The 21333-nt window shown below is 40.8% G+C and overlaps 1 protein-coding gene across 1 annotated transcript in view; it reads left to right on the forward strand.

Annotated features, from left to right (window-relative positions):
- Positions 1–3781: 3781 nt before the first annotated feature.
- Positions 3782–21333, forward strand: part of MGMT (O-6-methylguanine-DNA methyltransferase) — a 984888-nt gene continuing 967336 nt past the window's right edge. Inside the window, exon 1 of the mRNA XM_050804466.1 lies at positions 3782–3785. The gene's annotated coding sequence lies outside the window, so the exon portion shown is untranslated. The remainder of the gene's footprint in view (positions 3786–21333) is intronic.

Raw genomic sequence — 21333 nt, forward strand, 5'->3', positions numbered from 1 at the left:
GTGAGTGCTAGTAAACACTGGCAAATCCCATCCTGGGGTTGACGACACCAAGAGGTGTGCAGGGCATAGCAACGTGGTGACCACACACTGCTGGATCAGTGTCTTCAATTCTGAACACCCTCTAGGTATATCAGAATAGGCTCTGTTACATACAGCATCTCATCGATGTTAAATCCCGCTAAGAGCACCCCATATTTTAACATTTCTTAAATAAGGATGGCGCTTGAAATGAATGTGTACGTTTCATGTGAGATTATATATTTTTCCTATCCATTGAAAGCTGTTTGAAAAGAATGAACTCTTAAAATCAGGGGAATATCACAATCAATATTTGATAAATAAAGAGATCTTTAGGTTCTCTGAGAGATGCACCTGAAAAATAACAGTGCTGAGCCACCCTAAGAATCTCCACACCCTCATGCTGAGTGTCTGCTGTTTCCTCCACTGCAGTACCAGTGCACCAACTTGTCCACTCGGCAAATCCGCAATTATTTTTCCAGTTTCCAACTGTCATCTTTATGGTGAAGGCTTCCCCCCTGGTAACTTCAAATGACAAAATCTATATTCTGCTTCCACAACTAGGGTGACCAACTATCCTGTTGTGTCCAAGACAAGAGTCTATAACCGGACAACTAGTCATAACATTCTATGTTTCCTTTCCTTGGAGCTGTGATCAATGAACTCCTTCATGAGCTGTCTAGTGCAGCTCTGAGTCATTTATAAATATTAAATCACTGGATTCTCTTAATAACCCTTCCAGAAAGTTTCTATGATTATCTCCATTTTACAGGTAAGAAAACCGAGACAGAGAAGTTTTAGTAACTTGTCCAAAGTTACGCAACCACCTTGGGCAAGTTAATAGACTAGAGATTAGAAGCAGGCAGGGTCCTTTCAATGGCTGTTCTCATGTCCGTCCTTCCCATGACCTGCTGGGGTCTGCTCGCCGCCGAATCTACCGTGTTCTCTACTGCTCTGTTGTCTTCTGTATTCTCCATCTCCTGGCCCCAGTCCAGGAAGAGGCACATGTCATGGGGGAAGGAATATATCATAGCTAGGGCCTTCTTTCTTCCCCACTCAACAGTCCCTTCTGTGCTGTCTTTAAGTTCTAATGTCATGCAAATCGCAGATCCTTGTACTTGAAGCAGTGTTTGATTGCTTGATTCTTTGGGGTTTATGATATTAAGCAAGGTTTGGTTATATTTGGATATAAACTCCCTTTTTACAAAGGCGTGCAGACTAGGAAACACTCCATATCACAGTGCTCTCAGGACTAACCTATCAATGCTGCACCCTGAATCAGGACACAGCCTGGAGCTTTCCAAGCCGAGGCAGATCCCCCCGGTTATGATTTTATGTTTATTTGTTTTTTTTAATCGCCCCCCTCCCGCCTTATTACAGTTCAGGGAACTCATTAATCTCTTCACCTAATATCTTAACCGGGCCTTTCGGGATGCAAATGCTCTTCAGTGACGGAAATAGCAAAGGCTCTTGAATTTGTGCCTGATGTGCTAGCTAACATAGGCGTGTGAGGCAAGGCAGTATGCAGTGTGCTTGCTGGAAATGCATCATGTTGGTGAAGGTCACTGAGGCTGGCATTCTGTGTGCTCTCAGAACAGAAAGGCCGATGCCAGGAAAATACTCAACAGCAGAAGATTAACTTTCCTTTAGGCAAGTGGATGAAGTCCTAGGATTCGTGGAAGGAGATGAACTCTGGCAAGTATTCCAAGAGATTTTTCAAGTAAACCCCATGTGTGAAAAGTCACTGGTTCCTTTTTCTTGTTTGCATCAAGAGGGAACCCAAATAGAGACTTGTGCTTCCCGGTGATGTCTCGTGAAATAATGCAAGTGATAAGATGCAACTGTGTGGCAAATTTATCAAAATAATTGCTACCGACAGATGATTTGACAGGCTCTGTACAGACTTTCCAAACAGTTGAGCCCACGGTGGTCCACTTTGGAATCCTTTTGCCTTCTGTCTTCTGGAGGGTCCCCTCTGATTATATTTTTTCATCCTAAAAGTTTCCTCTTGGGAAGCAGGCTGTCTCGACCAATCAAGGATGGTTAACAACCATAGTAGAAGCTGCCTACAAGTTGACAGGCAAACCGGTCAAATATCTTGGTGTAATCACTCAGGTAATTTGGTGTCATAGCTTTAATAATTTCTAGGAATGTCTTCATGCAAGGCTTCAGGAGTTACTTGCACTTTTTTTTACAAACTGTAAAATAAAATAGGACAATTTTAAAAATCAATTATGCCATAAAAAGTGGTCTCATCTAATGGTTTTTGTGCTTTGATTGTAATCAAATAATTTAAGAGGATTAAAAATGACAGCATTAATAGCTAGTTGGTTTCTATTTGTTCTAGAAACAGACACTAATTGTTCATGTCAGTTTACCTTACTGTGACCCAGTGCTCAACTCTTGTGTCAGGCAAAGCCAGCACTTCCGAGCCTGCAGTTCCTGACGTTGTGTGAAGGAGGGGGCTGAAGAGAACAAAAGCTGCAGATAAGGAGAGGGAGGCTGAGGGGCTATTAATTAGCTCTCCTGTACTACACTGTATTTTAATTAATCTGACAGATTTTTCAAAAATGGAATTGACTTTTCACCATTCTTTTCCGTGTGAGCACTTTTCCTTGTCACTGAGCAGGTCAATTGTACTCACGCTTTTAGCTGTTCCCTTTATTGATCTCAGCCCTACCACGACGTCGGGTGTGATCAGCACACAGCAGAGCTGGGACAGTGTTCCCAGACACTGCTCTCTTGCCAGAAGCTTCTACCAGAAGCTAGTCACTTATAAATTGTCATCCTGAGCCAAGCCCCTCACATGGTGATCTAACCCACCTAGAAAGCTTCCAGGAAAATGCCTCTTAAACACGTGGCTTAAGATAAAGAGAGATACTCCTCAAAAAATTAAAAATACAACGACTATATGACCCAGTAATCCCTCTTTTGGGTATCTAATCCAATGGAAACAAAACACATTCCTTGTAGAGATATTCAGGTTTTCATGTTCACGTCAGCATTATTCACAATAGTCAAGATGTAGAAACAACGTAAGTGTCCGCTGACAGATGAATGGATAAAGAAAATGTGAATGTCTATATACACACACATACACACGCATAATGAAATATTATTCAACCTGTGAAAGGAGATCCTGCCATTCGTGACAAAATTAATGAACCTGGAGGACATTATGCTAAGTGACATAAGCCAGACACAGGAAGATAAATACTGCATGATCTCACTTTATATGTGGAATGTAAAAAAACATAGTCAAATACATAGAAACAGAGAGTGGAACAGTGGTTGCAGTAGACAGATAAGGGAAATAGAAGTAGGTCAGAGCATACAAACTCACAGTTACAGCTGAGAAAAAAGTTTAGAGATGTAATGGAGTGCGTGAGGACTGTAGCCAACAATATGTATTGTATACTATAAATTTGCTGAGAGTACATTTTAGCTGCTCTTACCACACACACACACACACACACACACACATACGTAACTCTGTGAAGAGATGGATATGTTAATCTGGTTGACTACAATAACTACTTCACGTTGTCTATGTATATGAAAGCATCATACCGTACACCTTAAATATAGTGAATTTAAAAAAAGATAACCCTTAGAATTTTTGACCTTTTTAGAGCCTCCAAATTAGGACATCCTCTTACCTTAACGGAGATTTCCATATTACCCAGAGACCAAAAGCTTCCTTTCAATTCCTATCAAATCTCTGAGTAGCTCCACAATTATTAATATTAATAAGAAGGACTGGGGGGTCCAGGCGTTGAGGACAGCTGAAGACTACTTAAAGGTGCTGCTGGATTTCTGGAAAACCCACCATGTAACAGTGCAGAAAATAAGTGCTCAAAACAGGCTTGGCCTAACAGCAGTGAGCCTTCGACTCCAAGTCCTTAAAAACCTTCCATAAGACAGACTTTCAGCCGGGCGTGGTGACTCACGCCTGTAATTACAGCACTTTGGGAGGCCGAGGTGGGCGGATCACCTGAAGTCAGGAGTTCGACACCAGCTTGGCCAATGTGGTGGAACTCCATCTCTACTAAAAACACAAAAATTAGCCGGGCGTGGTGGCGGATGCCTGTAATCCCAGCTACTCGGGAGGCTGAGGCAGGAGACTCACTTGAACCCAGGAGGGGGAGGTTTCACTGAGCTGAGATCGGGCCACTGCACTCCAGCCTGGGCAACAAGAGTGAAACTCTGTTTCAAAAAAATAAAAAATGAAAAAGACAGACTTTCCTCCTCCTCTCCTTCTGGGCTGCTCCAGGTCAGAAGCCATGTCCCTGTGAGAGGTTTGGCCAGGAAGGAATTAGATTTGCTCAACCCCCCCAGGCCTCTTACTCTGGCCTGAAGCTGAGCTCAGTAGGTGCCTGGGTCCCAGCCACCCTCATACCCACTGTACATGAGTAGCAAGACCCTCAAGTTGTCGGATTTTTGCTGCTTTACTGAGTTTCCACCTTGAAAGCAGGTTTGGGAACCTTAACTTTAAGAAGGATCTGTGCTGCAGTCGGTCGGTATCTGTTATCACTGGACAGGCCTCTGCTCCATTCTTCCAACATGAATAAATGGCTCATCATGGAGCCCATTCCATCCCCGGTGTAAACCACAGAGCAGACGTCTGGTGCCCTTGCTCAAGCGAAGCACTGGCAACCACCACTCTACCTTATTTAGATTCAGAGAAATACGCAGATCAGAGTCAGAATGCAAAGCCCACAGGATACTGCCTTTCCCACCCGCCCCCGGTGGCTCCAGCATGCATGGGAAACCCCTTAGCACATTCCTCACAGCCGGTCCCTTCCACGTTGCCCCACAGGCTGTGCCTCTTGGCCTCTGATTCCAGTTACTCTTGGTGCTCCTCCAACCCCATGAGGCCAGGCTTATGTATTAATAACTATTGTAGAAAAGTGCCCAAGTCTCTTACCTTCTCTGATTTCTGTTTTAGAGATGATACAAGGAAATATAACACTCTGGATCACTTCATCTTACCCAAAGCAAGGACATCTTAAAGGATTTAGATACTGAGAAAAAAAAATGTGCACAATAGTTACTTTCAGGAATGTGTACAATAGACTTGGAAGCCTCCGAGAATTCCGCCCGAGGACACGGCCCCATGTGCCGGCTCACGCTCAGAAGGATGGCGCCTCCACAAGGCTGCCAATTTGAGCACCGGCCAAACTGCCACCAGACCCCAGGAAAGGTAAAATAGATTGAAATGTATTGCGTGGTACTCAGATTCACTCCTCTGTCTGCGAGATTATTCTTCTTAAACACACACCCACACAGATAGCATCTGGCCACGGCCCCGTGGCGTGCTGGAGCTGACATGTACCAGCTCATGGGAGCCAGGTGTTAAATTTTCAGGAATTTGTGAATCTTTGTTAAACAGAGCTATTGTTAAATACTAAATTATATACATTTAACATTAAGTAAATTATATTTTATAAAATGTAATAGGTGCCCCAAACAAATAACTTTCTAATTATTTTATGACATTTTCCAGTAAACTGTCCTCTTGAGGTTACTTATGTCAATGTTAGCTATATGGTAAAAATACCGTATATTGGAGGGCCACCTAGTAGGAATATTTGCACCCCAGAAACTGACAACCACTATCGATCAGGACTTTCCGCCTTGGAGAACTGGTTGTTGAACACTTCCTAGCACAGTTCCATACCCTCTGCTCTCAGCTCTAAAATAGCTCGTATTAAGTTCATTTTTGGAAGTGCTCAGAATGCATTTCTTCATTCATATTCCCCATGAACTCTGCTGCCAGTGAACAGCCATTCACTCCTGTGTGTGGAAAGCAGGAATCTCATCTTTTTCCTTTAAATATGTTCAGCCATGTAGAGAATTATCCCATGTAATAGACTTTATCTCCATACTGCAATTATTAATATTGGGCAGAGGTCGTGTGTTTCTTGGCAAGGCTCATGTTTCCAAGTATAAATCATGATAAAGTAGGTTAGTTCTGGAAGGCGGAGTGATGTTTTTGATTTGGCCAGTGTAGAAATAGAGTTGGATTTAAACAAGGGCTTTTAAAAAATTGAAGTCCAGCTGCACAGACACGATTGAAATAACCTGGATACATTACGAACTTTGCAGCCAGTGGAAATCAGCCCAGGGACAAACTGAAGCCACCGTGACAGAGTGGGTCCTCGCCTGCAGCCTGGAATCACAGCGAGCCTGTGCTGTGCATCTTTTTATGGCCAATTATGGGGATACTTCATTTTGCTCAGTAGAGAGGAGCTTGCAGTCCCCTTGTCAAATCAATGAGCAGGAGCCAACACATCCTGTGCGGGTCTGTGAGAAAGAGGTACACATGTCATCTCTGCAATAAAGCTTTCCAGTTTCTCTGATTAATATTAAAAAGAAGTATAATAACATGACCTGAAGAATAGACATAATCCTCTCATTCGGAAGCTTGGCACCACAGGTACCATACCATCCACTCCAGGCTCAGGCAAATGTGTCACGGTCCCTGCAGACCTCAGCACCCACCCTCGTGCCCCCACCTCTCTCCCAGTGCTCGCTCCTCAGGGTCAGTGGCAACTCACATCTCCACGTCTCCTTCTTGACAGTGTAGGACTCCAAAAACAACAACAACAAAAAGAAATAAAAAGTCAGACGATGACTGTCTTCTTACCCCTGTGACAGTGACTTCACGGGTCAGATGCTTCCTGCAGAATCTCCAGCCCCATCTGATTAGAGCCTGTGCACCCTCCCCACATTTCCTATTGTCATGTAGCTTTATCTCCTCATCTCAGTTTTTCTTCATTTATTACTCTTAAATGAATGTTTATTGAGGATTTATGATATACTAGAAAGAAGGAGTAACACGCACAAAAGCACACTGAGGGAACTCTATGAAATGTGATATTAGTGAAGGCGTTCCTTGGGGAAACGGCAGAGGAGGTTGAAAAAGGTGTGCAGTTTATCAGGGTGTCTTGTGAACGCTGCATGAAAATTTCCTCAGTAAAAAGGAGATTCTACCTGATGTTAATTCCAGGCATATATCCATATGCACGTACATGTGTGTGTATATTTAAGATGGGAGGAATCACATGGTTCAGCGCTGTCTTCTCCACAGTCCCAGGGCTGCACTCAGGCCCATGCCCCACTTAGCGAGAGTTTATTAAGGTGTTAAGTCTCTCTTGTAAGGTCTCCCTAGCTCGGTATTTCATTTTGCTCAGCTTTTCCACTTTTATCCATATTTAATTCTGGGCTGACCAACACAAGACTCTTACGCACTTTTCTTCTTACAGCTTTTCAATAGACTATGGCTGTGTTTGATAATCTGTGAGTGTGTGTTTGTGACTCTAACAGTCAAGATGGCAGGGCCCATCTCTTAGATATTGTTAAAACTGTTGAATACAGGGTGTGACAAATGCTAGCCCTTCCAGGAGCCCTTCCTTGTCATGGCCACCCATTCACAACAGGCCTGGTCATGTGACCTCTTTTAGCCAATGAGTGTGAGCAGAAGCTACACTGGCCACTCCCAAGCAGTAGCGATCACACCCAGGAGACTGCCATGATTTCCTTTTTCCCTCTTCCAGGAGACCCGGAGCCTCCCAGACGTGGGCTGCTCTGTCAGCCGGGGGCCTGTAGCAAAGAGAATCCGGAGAATGCCACAGCAGATCCTCCATGATCACAAAGGATTATTGTTACTGTAAACCACTGGTAGTTCGAGATCTTTATATTTTTAGTTGATTGTGTAAATTAGTCTATCCTGAATGGGCGAATATGCTAAAACTTTTTGTTTGGAGTTTTAGGCAAGCCCATAGGGAATTAACATTTTTATTCTATCCCAGCGCTTTTGTCTCATGCCTATTTGCTGCTAAGGCGAAGGATAATTCTTGGTATCTGTAATATACATATTTTTTGAGATAGGGTCTGGCTCTGTCACTCAGGCTGGAGTGTGGTGGCATGATCTCAGCTCACTGCAACCTCTGCCTCCCAGACTCAAGCAGTCCTCCCACCTGAGCCTCTCGAGTAACGGGACTACAGGCACGCACCACCATGCCCGGGTAATTTTTGCATTTTTAGTAGAGATGGAGTTTTGTCATGCTTCTTGAACTCCTAAGCTCAAGGGATAGGCCTACCACAGCCTCCCAAAGTGCTGGGATTATAGGCATGAGCCACCGCATCCAGCCTCTACAAAAAAAAAATTTAAGAATTAGCTGGGCGTGATGGCATGCATCTGTGGTCCCAGCTACTCAGAAGGCTGAGGTATCTATAATTAACTCTTTTCCAGTGGCTTCAGGTATACGTGAAATGGACACAGTAGCGCTTCTATCACGATATTAGTTGATACATATATGACTATTAGGTTTCTAAAAAGTGGGTAAAAACCTAGCACCTTAGTAAAAATCACCTTAGTAAATCCTTAGTAAATAACGATAACTAATACAAAATAAGGCATGAAACAATAAACACATTCCTTCTAGATGCTAAAATTATATCTGCATCCACCCAAGCTAATCAGATTGCATTTTATTTGGAAACTAAAGTCTCATAAAGAACTTTGTTTTATTCAAATAACCATAAAAATCATACAAGCTGTTCTCAGTATGTTGCCCTTATTTTTGTGAGTATTCCTTTTGACTTGACATTGACCCCTCAACCTAAGAAGTTTGAAGACAAACCCCTGGTGCCTTATACCTTTAATGATACATCCCCTGATTTTAGCTGCAACTCCTTGAACAAAAATCTCTAGGCTATTTCTTATTTCTCACATGCTTTTCCTTCTTTTTTTTTTTTTTTTTTTTTTGAGATGGAGTCTCACTCTGTGCCCAGGCTGGAGTGCAGTGGCGCAATCTCGGCTCACTACAACCTCTGCCTCCTGGGTTCAAGCGACTCTCCTGCCACAGCCTCCTGAGTAGCTGGGATTACAGGCACGCGCCACCATGCTCAGCTAATTTTTGTATTTTTAGTAGAGTCAGGGTTTCACCATGTTGGCCAGGCTTGTCTTGAACTACTGAACTCGTGATACAGTATACGATGTCATGTTTTGATGCATGCATACATTGTAAAATGATTAAATTGAGCTCATTCACACATCTATTACCTCTCATGTTTGTTTTCTTTTTCATGGTGAGAATATTTAAGATCTAATCTCTTAGCAATTTTCAAGTCTCAAATATATTTTTATTAACTATTATCATCATGCTGTACAAGAGATCTCCAAAATTTTTTCATTCTAACAGAAACTTTGTACCTTTTAACTAACATCTCCCCACCCTCCACCTCTCCAGTCCTTGGCAACCACCACTCTACTCTGTTTCCATGAGTTTGCAAATTTTAAATTCCACCTACAATTAAGAGTATGTAGTGTTTGTCTTTCTGTGACTGGCTTATTTCCTTTAGCATAATGTACTCCAGGTTAACCCATGTCACAAATCACAGGACTTCCTTCTTAGGTATAGTATAGTATCCCACTGTGTATCGTATTCCACTGCGTACGTATCCACTTACCCATTCATCCATCAGTGGACAACTAAGTTGATTCCACACATTGATTATTGTGAAAAATGCTGCAAATAATGTGACAGTGGGGGTACCTCTTTGAAAGACTCTTTGCATTTCTTTTGGATATATATGCAGAAGCAGGACTTCCGGATCATAGGGTAGTTCTATTTTTAATGTTTTGTGGAACCTCTACACTGTTTTCCATAATGGCTGTACTAATTCACATTTCCACCAACAGTGTTCAGGGCTTCCCTTTTCTTCATACCTTCACCAATGCTTATTTTCTGTCTTTGTGATAATGGCCATTCCAACAGATATGAGATGATATTGCATTGTGATTTTAATTTGCATTTTCCTGATGATAAATGAAGTTGAGCATGTTTTCATAAATGGTACCTGTTTGCCATGTATATGTCTTTCTTTAAGAAATGTCTGTTCAAGCCCTTTTCCTATTTTTTAACAGAGTTATTATTTGGTTTTTGAGATGTTTGGGTTCGTTAGAAATTTTGGATATCAGATTTTTCTCAGATGTATGGGTTTGCAAATATTTTCTCAGGTTCCTAACATTAGTATTTTTGCTACCCCATATAGTATTTTATAGGATGGGTGTACCATAGTATATTTAATTACTTTACAATTGATGAGAATTCAAGCTGGTTCCAGCTTTTAGCTATTGCAAACAATGCTGCCATACTGAGCACTTTCAGCTCTATGTAATTGTATTAATATTTCTATAGGATAGTTTCTAGAAGCGATTTGCTGTTAAGGATGTGTGCACACTGTAAATGTTGATATTTGCTGCTATAAGCTCTTCAAAAATGCTCCAGCAAAATACATCCAGCAAACCACAGTGAATGTGAATAAACATGCCTCCTGTTCCCTGCCATTGCTGTCACTCATGATTACATTAATCTGTACTAGCAAAATATAATCTCTCTTCATTGCTGCATCTTGAATACACTCCCTACTATTGGGTTGAGACTATGTTCACGTGTCTACAAGTATTTGTGTTTCCCCACCCTCCTTCAAAATACTACTGCTTTCATGTCCTTTCATTTTTTTTCTTTTCTTCTCGTGTCTTTTCCTTTATTTTTGATACCTCTTGCCAAATTTTTTTACAGTCTATTTTTCAGCCCTTTAATATTTGAATTTTTTGTATCAAATTACTTGGTGTGTATTTCTTATACACAGCACATCGCTATTTTTTCTTTTTATCTAATCTCCTCTTCTAATGTACAAAATAAATGCATGCACATGTACTGGGTTAATTGATGTGTTTGATTTTCTTACTGTTTTTTATCTTTCATACTTTACCTAGTTGGCTTAAATTTTTTTCTTACTTATTTGCTTTAGTGTTTTGTAATTTATATATACTATTTCTCTTCTCTTGTCTTACCTTTAAATATGTTTTTTATAAATGCTGAAAATTTATAACTACAATTTACTTTTTCCCCAAAAATAAGGCAAATATTTTGCACACTTGTCATCTTTCTCTCTATATCCCAAGTTTAAATGAAAGTATCCTTTTTTCTTACAAAATTACACTTATTCTATTTTTTTTTCTCTCTCTCTCTCTTTTTTTTTTTTTTTTTTTTTTTTTGAGACTGATTCTTGCTCTTGTCACCCAGGCTGGAGTTCAATGGCATGATCTCAGCTCACTACAACCTCTGCCTCCTGGGTTCACGCCATTCTCCTGTCTCAGCCTCCTGAGTAGCTGGGATTACAGGCATCTGCCACCGTGCCAGGCTAAATTTTGTATTTTTAGTAGAGGCAGGGTTTCACCATGTTGGCCAGCCTGGTCTCGAACTTGTGACCTCATGATCCTCCCACCTATGCCTCCTAAAATGCTTGCATTACATGTGTGAGCCACTGTGCCCGGCCTTATTCTACTTTTATAGTTATCAGTTATTAATAAATGCAACAAATTTAAGTGAGGAAATAAAACCTTTAGACAAACATTTTATTCAAACATATTGATTTTTAAATGATTATTATTGGTGCTGTCCTCCCTATAGCAATTCTGCTGCCTCTAGGACCCAAAGGAAGTCAAGTTGATTGCATGTGGTGAACTGTTTTTTCCTTGGTTAGATTATACTAACTGCGCCCTACACCAGACGTCCCAATGCTGGTTGGTGGAAAGTGAAATAGTAAAACACACAGAGTGTGATTAACCACAAGGATCAGATGGATTCAGGACAGAAGCTGTACTCTACCTTTACTCTTTCTGATTTCACCATTGCTGAGCTTGGGTTACTGACAATGTCTTTCAGCAAAGTGGGTTGAGTTCTCAGATAATGTTTATTTTATCAACGTGGTTTTTTTGCTTTCATTAAAAATGGACTGGAATTTCCCAGTGGTAAAACAGCAATCCTGGGAGAGTAAAGGAGCCCATTTTGCAGGTGCAGGTGTTTGTGGCAAGCTCTGTAGAGATCTCGTCTTGTGCTGGCGCCGTAATCGAACTGTTGGAAACAGGGTGCACCAGACTCACACTCCAGGTTCCCCAGCACAGCAGGACGCTGTTGGCATTGACATCACTCTCCAGCATGGCCGGAGGGCTGCAATTTGGTGGGGCCAGCCCAGGTCCCTTGGAAGATGCTTTATCAAAGGATTTAACTAGAAGAATTAAAATTCAGTTTTATTACCAAATAGAAAACAAAACAGGGGAATGAGGACAGAAATAAAGCCAAAGCATATTAGTGATGATAACAATTGTGACTGACTCCAACTTTTCTATAAAAAAATTTGCATATCAGTACACATAACTTATACACAGTTTGGCCTTGCTTGTACACATATATTAAACCAAATCGTAAAAACATTTTTAAAGAGTCAGACAGTAAATGCTAACCAAAAGAAAGCCAATGTGGCACTATCAAAAGTTGAGAAAGTAGGATTCAAGTCAGGAATATTTAAACAGGACAAAGAAGCATATATTTTATATTGATGATAATTAAAATAGCCTGAGAAGGAATAGCAGTCATTGTCCCATATACAGTAAGCAATGTAAATCAAATTGTATCAAGGAAAAATAATTATAAGTAAAATATGAATTAATGAAACCGTGGTCATAGAGGGAAGATTTAATTTACTTTCTTCAGCATTGGAAAATCAAATACACAACGAATGTGAGCCTGTAGAGGATATAATTAACAAAATTAATAAGTTCAATCACATACAAACACCAATACATGGGCACATATAGAGCTAGAGTTAGTGTATTATAACTAGTATGTGTGTGTACATGTATGAGCATATATAAGCATGTATGTGCACTATTACAACTATTATGTGTGTGTACAGGTATGAACACATATAAGCATGTTTGTGCTTATACACAGCACACACACATTTGTAGGCAGCAAATAAAGATTTTACCTTTCATCAAATATCCACTAAAATAAATGCAAATCCTTTACTTCTGGACTTGAAGATCCAATATGATACAGATGTCAAATTTCAATCCCAATGAAAATCCCAGTAGAATTTCATTAAACTTGAAAATGATCATTCTAAAAATTATCAGGAAGATGAAATTATACAGAACGATGCCAGCATACTCACTCTTTCAATTTCATTTCAAGATTGTCTTGGAGGTTCTTGCCCATGCAGTTGGAGGAACAGCCAAAGAAAAGCTGAAAGATTAATTAGAAATGAAGAAATAACACTGTCATTTTTGAAAATGATAAAATAAAATCACAAATAAACAATTGTGTATATCAATAGCCCAAATGGATTTTCAGATTAATTAATGAATTAAGAAGTAACTTTAAAACTTCTCTAGGGACAAAGTTAATAAACATACATCCTCTTTCATATAGTCATCTACAACAAAAAATGAAAAATGTAAAGTATTATTATCAATATTATTAAAAATATCAGATATATAGGAATAAATATTGCACATACTATGGGTAACACATCTACATAGGAAACTATAAAACCAATTAAGTTAAAGGCGATGTAAGTAATGAAGACATAAACCATGCATGTGAATTGGATGATACAATAGCATAAAAATGTTAACTCCCCTAAGCTGATCAGTGGCTTGTGAATGGGAATACACTAGATCTAAAGAGGATCTAATTATAAAGCTGATTTAAAAGTTCATATAAAAATCCAAAGTGCCAAGAACAGCTCTGGTCACCTTAAAAGAAAAGAACAAGTATGAAGAATTGCTTTGTAAGAAATTAAAGCTTATTATAAGGTTATATTAATTAAGACAGTGTGTATTAGCAAAGGGATGTTCAAAGAGACCACCAGTACTGAATTTAAGGGTGTGAATCCAACATATACATATATGGCAATTGACTTAGGACAAAGGTGGAATTGTAAAACAATGGGGAAAAGGATAGACTTTCAAAAACAATGCTGGGAAAATTAGATATCCATGTGGAAAAAAATATTGGATTATTTTATATGCAAAACTCTAGTCCAAGAGATTATAGACTGAAGTGTGAAAGGCAAAAGAATACCCTGTTTAGAAGACAATGTAGACAAACATCTTCATGATTTAAAGGTAGAAAAATATTTCTTAAAAAGGACACACAAAGTAGCCGTAAAGGAATTGGCTGGCACATTTGAATGCCTTAAAAAAGAGCATCTTTTTATCCATAGATACCGTCAAGTACATGAACAAACAAGCCACAAAACAAAAGAAGGAAGACGTTTTCAATTCACATGCCAACAAAAAGCACAAACCCGGAATACGTAAAAAAATCTCTAGAAAACCACATGAAAAGGTTGGACAACTCCGTTTAAAATGGGCAAAAGACATGAACAAACACTTCACAAATGTGAATCCAAATGGCCAGTAAGTTTATAAAAAGTGCTCGAGTCAGCAGAGAAATGTAAATTCAAGCCTCAAGAAATGCTGTCATATTCACTTGAAAGGCTAAAATGAAAAAGATAATGAATATCAAGTAGTGGTGAAAATGGAGTTCAATGGAAATATTTATACCCTGCTGGTGGGAGTGTAAATGTGCCTGATATACTGTAAACGTGTGGCATTACTGTCAATATGAAATATGTGCATACATGGTGAAGCTGGCACCATACACTCTGAAGCATGGTGCATAGAGACTGACGTGCCCTGGAAGACATACACAGGAATCCACAGCAGCATTATTCAGAAGAGTCCTAAACAGGAAGCAATCCAAGTTTGCAGCAACAGCAGAACAGATACATATATTGTAGGATATTAATGTTAGAGAATTTAGCAATGAAAATGATTGAAATTAAGTTATACATAACAATGTAAATAAGTTTTCAAAACAAAACATTTAATGAAAGAAGCCAGATACAAAAGAACTTTTTTTTTTTTTTTTTTTTTTTTTTTTTTTTTTTGAGACAGAGTCTCGCTCTGTTGCCCAGGCTGGAGAGCAATGGTACGGTCTCAGCTCACTGCAACCTCCGCCTCCTGGGTCCAAGAGATTCTCCTGCCTCAGCTTCCTGAGTAGCTGGGATTACAGGCGCCCGCCACCATGCCTGGCTAATTTTTGTATTTTTAGTAGAGATGGAGTTTCACCATGTTGGCCAGGCTGGTCTCGAACTGCTGACCTCGTGATCCGCCCGCCTCGGCCTCCCAAAGTGCTGGGATTAGAGGCGTGAGCCACCACACCCCACCAAGAATGTTAAGTTCTTTCATATAAAGTCCATTTATATTAAATGCAAAAGTGTACAAAATTCCATGACGGTGTGTCAGCATCTGTACTTGTCTGCAATTATGCTGAGAGTCAGTGTGGTAGCCCCTGTCTGGAGGCAGTGAGTTGAGGCTGGGGTCAGGCTAGGCAACTCGGGGCCGTCAGTGTTCCGTCTCTTGACTGGGGTGGTAATTATATAGGTGTTTATTCTTAAATAATTTGTTGAGTTCTGCATATATGTTTTATGCGTTTTGAATACACGCATTATATTTCTTAATAAAATGTTCTAAGAAAATGAGAATTTTTAGAAAAGAATATATTTGTCAAAATGAGCGTAATAAGCAAGTTCTATATATGAACACGCATAATCCAACTATAATCGTTGAAGCAGTGTCCAGGAGCCAGTGCACAGAGCGAGTCACTTTACAGCTGTGCCTAAGACATGCAAAGCACTTAAAATGTGATAGAGGCATCTTTTTAAATCTATGAGCAATAGATAGGTTGATTATTTAATAAATGGTGCCAGGATAAATAGTGCTAGCTAAATAGGAAAAAACTGTTGAACCTAAATACTTCTCTCATATCATATAGGACAACAAGCACTAGATGAAATAATAAGCTCATTATAAAAATCAAGTAATCAGCAATATTATTTTACCTTTGGGTGTATGGGTGAAGGAGGGAATTCTAAGTAAAAACAAAACCTTAGTGAGAGCGTTAATAAGTCAAAATTACCATTTATGGTTTTAAGACTTCTGATGTCTAAAACTTCCAATGTAAAAATTAAAAAGCATGTATCAAACTGGGAAATTATATTTTAAACCTTTATGCCCCACAAGGATTAACACCCTTAATACACAAACATGTATATGTGTTGAGTTTTTAGAAGATGCCAAGACTCAAGGAGACAGCCAGAGTATTTACAAAAAAGTAAAGAGTATACAAATGGATATTGGTAATGAAGAAGTTTCCATCTGGCAAGTACTCAAATAGTTAAAACTTAGAACAAGATGATCCCATTTGTCACCTATCAAATTGTCAGGATTTTTAAGTACCGACAAGGACACAGTTGGGTAGAATTCTCATCCTGCTGACGGCCTGTCTATCAGGGAAAAGTGACTGGCCAATGAGTATCAAGAACCATCAATCCATTTCTTCCTTTTTACCCAGTACTTCTCCTCCTCGAAGCCTATTCCAGGGAAATAATAAGAAATACGGACAAAGATTAATGCATAAACTCATGGCTTGCTGTGTTATTTGTAATAGCATATATTGGCTATAGCCTAAGGTCTGGCACTAGAGCAGGTCCCGACCCATTCCCCGGTGCTCCATGCTGCACCAACAGAATCCCATTCCTAAACAACTTGTGACACCGTGGAGAAGCTCATGCATGAAATGAAGGTGGGGGGAAAATTCAGGTTTTGGGGGGCCTGAGGACTATACAACTTGTGTGGCTTTTAAGAGAGAGAATAAAATTCCCCAGTACAGGATGGAGCCGTAGGTAGGGGCCCTGAAGTTCAAGCTTCATGTGCTTCTTAGAAATATTATTAAATTATGAAGCATGCTTTACAATTATACAAAAATATATCTGTAATAGAAAAGGGACTGAAACAAAGGGACGACATAGGAACTTCTTGATTGAAATAATGGTCAGTACTTTTCTTCTTTATATGATTCATTAATTTAAAGAAAAACACTTTTTTTTTTTTTTTTTTTTTTTTTGAGACGGAGTCTCGCTCTGTCGCCCAGGCTGGAGTGCAGTGGCCGGATCTCAGCTCACTGCAAGCTCCGCCTCCCGGGTTCACGCCGTTCTCCTGCCTCAGCCTCCCGAGTAGCTGGGACTACAGGCGCCCGCCACCTCGCCCGGCTAGTTTTTTTGTATTTTTTAGTAGAGACGGGGTTTCACCGTGTTAGCCGGGATCGTCTCTCGATCTCCTGGCCTCGTGATCCGCCCGTCTCGGCCTCCCAAAGTGCTGGGATTACAGGCTTGAGCCACCGCGCCCGGCCCAGAAAAACACATTTTAAGTAAGGAAACAACGTGGAGAGGGAAACAACGTGGAGAGGGAGAGGGAAATAGAAAATTCTAGGCAGCAAAGAGAGACTGAGCAAAGGCAGGGAGGCTTGGGTTTGTTCCAGCAGCAGGAGTCTAACACATGGGTAAAGCCAGAGGCGGAGTCAAGGGCTGCTGGGGAGAGGCGGGGCCAGGTCCACGGAGCCCCCCAGTCCCCCATGGAAAGCCTTAAACAGGGAAACACTCTACTCCCCCAGCCCATGTGTGCTCTTTCCATCACTAGAGATTTGGGCTGTTTTAAAGTAAGAAAGTTAGTGGAGTGTTTCACCCTAAGGACTAGACCTGCAATAATACCTTGTAAGATATTAGTTGTCAGACTGTCTGTTCCAAGGACTCCTTGAACGCAGAAATATTTTTCAGTTGGACAAGTCCGTAGAAGGTGTTCCTCTTGAAGCTGGCAAGAGAGGAAAAAGTCCAGTTCGTGTAGGATTGTCCAAGCTAACCTGGGTGGGATTCAGGATGGGGAAGGGGCTCTGAGCCATGTAGGAGGAGAGCAGGAGGGCCCGGGTTCTGGGAAGGGAGATCCTCAATGCAACACGCAGACCTCCCACCATGGCCAGGGACCACCGGCTGGCGCAAGAGATCTTCCCCTCCTGTCCAAGTGCTCCCAGCCATGTCTCCCCTGATGGAGAATCGCTCTTGAAGGTGGAAGAGGAAGAAAGGAAGGCTCATCAAACACTCAGTGAGCAGAGAAGGTGAAGCCGTCCACTGGAAGCAGCGCACATATCCCAGCTGGCTGCAGGACTGAATCAGTCATCTGGAGACGAGATCACGTGAAGATCTGAGCCTGCCAACTCGGGCATTGAGGAAAGGGGTGGAGAGGAAGGGAGGCCTCTTAGCAAAGGTGGCTCTTGCTTAAGAAAGCATGGAGGCCCTCCTTTTCTTATTTAGAAACCAAAAGATCATCCATTTTCCATAAGGTTTTTCCAACCCTAAAAATCCTAAAAATTGTCCAAGAAGCCTTTCACAGGTACCCATCCACTTTCATTTCAGGGTCAATTTTTGGTCACATGAGATACCTACAGGAGACTTAGGTAATAATAAGAGGAGGGTGAACAGGATCCATTTTCAGGAAAATAAATTGTTCTCCCCCATCACTCACCCCAATGAAATCTCATTATTTTTACTCCCCCATAATCTTTACTATTCAAAAGGTAAAATAGAAAAAAAATTAATTTTATTAGCAAAATTTACTAGATTAATACGACTGAGAACTCCACATAAAATGTTAGCATTAAATATTAAAATATATTAATAAAATACTAGATTAAGAAGCCTAATATTTAATACAACACATTCATTGGGGGAATTGCATCAGTTTAAGCATAAAAGAGAAAAGAGAAGATTCTAGTGACCTTTACAAAGCACAATGGCCACGGCCACCAGCTGGAGGCTGGGCTCATCAGAAAGCAGAGAAGGATCTCTAGCAATCAGGTTCCGGCAGATGCAGGCAGAAGGTCTCCTTGAAGGACTGCTTACCAAGCCGGGGGCAGAGTGAGGAAGTGAGCAAGGAACGGTTACGTCCCAGGAACTAGTAGCAGCAGGAAGCTGTTGCCAACCTGGGCCTGGAAAAGGCATGGACAGTGGCGCCAGCCCAGTGAGGGCTTTGGCCACTGAGAAGGGCTTTAGGGAATGCATGGTAGGATGCTGTCCCCACCCAGTCCACAGCCTCCCAAGAAAGGCACCAGGAGAGTTCACACCTTGATCTCGCTCTTTCTTTAGAGCTCCTACCAGTTCCTCCCATGGCCCACATCCTCTGGAAGCCAGAGGGCAAGAGAGGCCAGGATGCCAGCCCCACAGAGACAAAGCAGGGTGGGCGGATGTGGGGAAGGCACCGGCTGGGTGTTGGGGGGCACCCTCCCGCCCTACAGTGCCCCATTTCACTTTCCTACAGATGACAAATAGATCATCTTTGCGTTTACCAGCGTTTCATGCAGATTACCTACATCAGAGTGAGAGGCAGCTGGAAGAAGAGCAATGCACTGAGAAACCTCTAGAAAGAGACACCAGTGCTGGAACAGGACGAGCCTCAAGTACAGGTCAGTGCAGTGTGGGTCAGCTGCAAATTTGCCTTAGCCACTGCACCACTTGCCAGTCTCTGTCCACCCTGCCCTCCTATGGAAAGCAGAGGAAGGGCCCTCAGTGCTATGCACAGGGAGAAGGTTGAAGCCATGTCCTGGTGATGGTCTAATGTCTGGTGGCCTTTGGGAAGGCCATTTCTGCTAGGTGTGTGACCTCGTCTGAGAAATACAGGCATAGGTGGGTGACTTCTAAGGCCCCTTCTACTGTTTGTTCTTCATTCCATGATGTACACAGGCAATAATGCAGCTTCATGGACACATGCAGTGTGTATGTCTTCAACTTTGGTGATTCTCAACCAGGGACTGTTTTGCTCCACGTCTCCAACCTGGGGGTCATTAGGCAATGTTTGGAAACACATTTAATTGTCCTAACTGGGTAGCCCAGGGTTGCTACTAAATATCTTGCAATGCCCATAACAGCAAGTGACATTGGAAGAATAAATAAGATGAGTTGAAACTCAGGTCAGGGAACTTAAGAGTAGCTGCAACTCAGACAACATCAGTGACATAAACAAACAATAAAAGGATAGATGAAAGAATGAAAGGATGGATGGAGGGATGGAGGGATGGAGGGATGGACGGATGGACGGACGGATGGATGGATGGACAGATGGATGGATGAATGGACAGATGGATGGATGGATGGGTGGGTGGGTGGGTGGATGGATGGATGGATGGATGGATGGATGGATGGATGGAGGAAAGGATGGCTGGCTAGCTGCTGGGCCCAGCAAAGTGCCAGGCAAAAGGAGATCTTTAAATATTTGTCTACTGGTGAATAATGTACCATAACATTTTATCTGTTGTTAAAAAAGTTCTATGGCTAAGATTGCCTCTCTATATTTTTTCATATGTGAGTGCATCCTTCTTTAGGAGATCCCACAGGATGAAGAATCTTACAAACGTGTACTTTCCAAGTGTTATTGTTTTACGAAAGGACTCACCATTGGCAATTCATTCTCTAACTCTCAAATCTATTGGAAGCATAGTCAATTTACAACATTGTTCTCTTCACTAGAAACATGTCCATAGCATAAAGTGAGATACATGTGATTGAGTTTATGCAGTTGAACTATAAAGCTTAACTGAACTCTTGGATAACCCAATGAAAGACAGTAAAATGATTTTTTTAAGTTGGATTTGAATTCAAAATGTATTAAATACGAAAGCTTGCCATGACTTTTAAAAAGTATATTTTAAAAAAATGCGCTTAAAATATGTTTATCTGTAGGAGATATAGTAAAATGTGCAGTGATTGAACAAATATTTCAGATGACATCCTAAGTATTTTTGTGGCTTTAATAACAAAATAAAGAATCACACACCTTGAAGGTTATGTCATCCACAAACATTGCTTCATAGGCTAAATATTACAGTTAGCTTTTAACACATTTGCCCTTGGTACACAAAACCAATCATGTATGTTTTAATGCTGCCAGCTCAACCTTTATGGCAGATGTGAAAAATTGTATTTAAATTAGAAATGCTAAAATTAATATTTATTGACTCAGCGTTTCATTATCATTAGAAATTAGTTTGTTCTTGGGTAAACAGTTTATAGCAAGATATAAATATGTTCCATTGACCTATTAACTGGCCCAATATATTACAGAGTTATTGACGGCAGCAGTAAAATTTACTAACAGCCATTAAACCTTGTAACATACTTGATAGGCCTCTGTCCCTGGAATACCAGGATTAGGGGTGGGTATTTTTTTAGGATAATCTGCTGCTGATATTAAATTCTTCCAAGATTTTAATATATTGTCTAAGTTTATGAGTCATAAAATAAACCTAGAGCTTACAAAAATTTACATGACAATATTATTTTTTTAAAAAGGGCATGTAAATTTTAGTACAGTACAAATGATGATATAAACCACTAGAACACATTAAAAAAGTTCCCCAAACTGCATTAAAAGAGCATTTAGAGTCTTATTTCAGCACACAAAGCCCACAGACTGGCCGGGTAGGCCAGCAGGCAGAGAGGATTTCTGGTAATTACTGTGGCGTATTTCCAACCAAGCAAATCCACAGAAGAAACACAGTCGGC

This window comes from Macaca thibetana, chromosome 9 (genome assembly GCF_024542745.1).
Source record: "Macaca thibetana thibetana isolate TM-01 chromosome 9, ASM2454274v1, whole genome shotgun sequence".
In the NCBI taxonomy this organism is placed as follows: Eukaryota; Metazoa; Chordata; class Mammalia; order Primates; family Cercopithecidae; genus Macaca; species Macaca thibetana.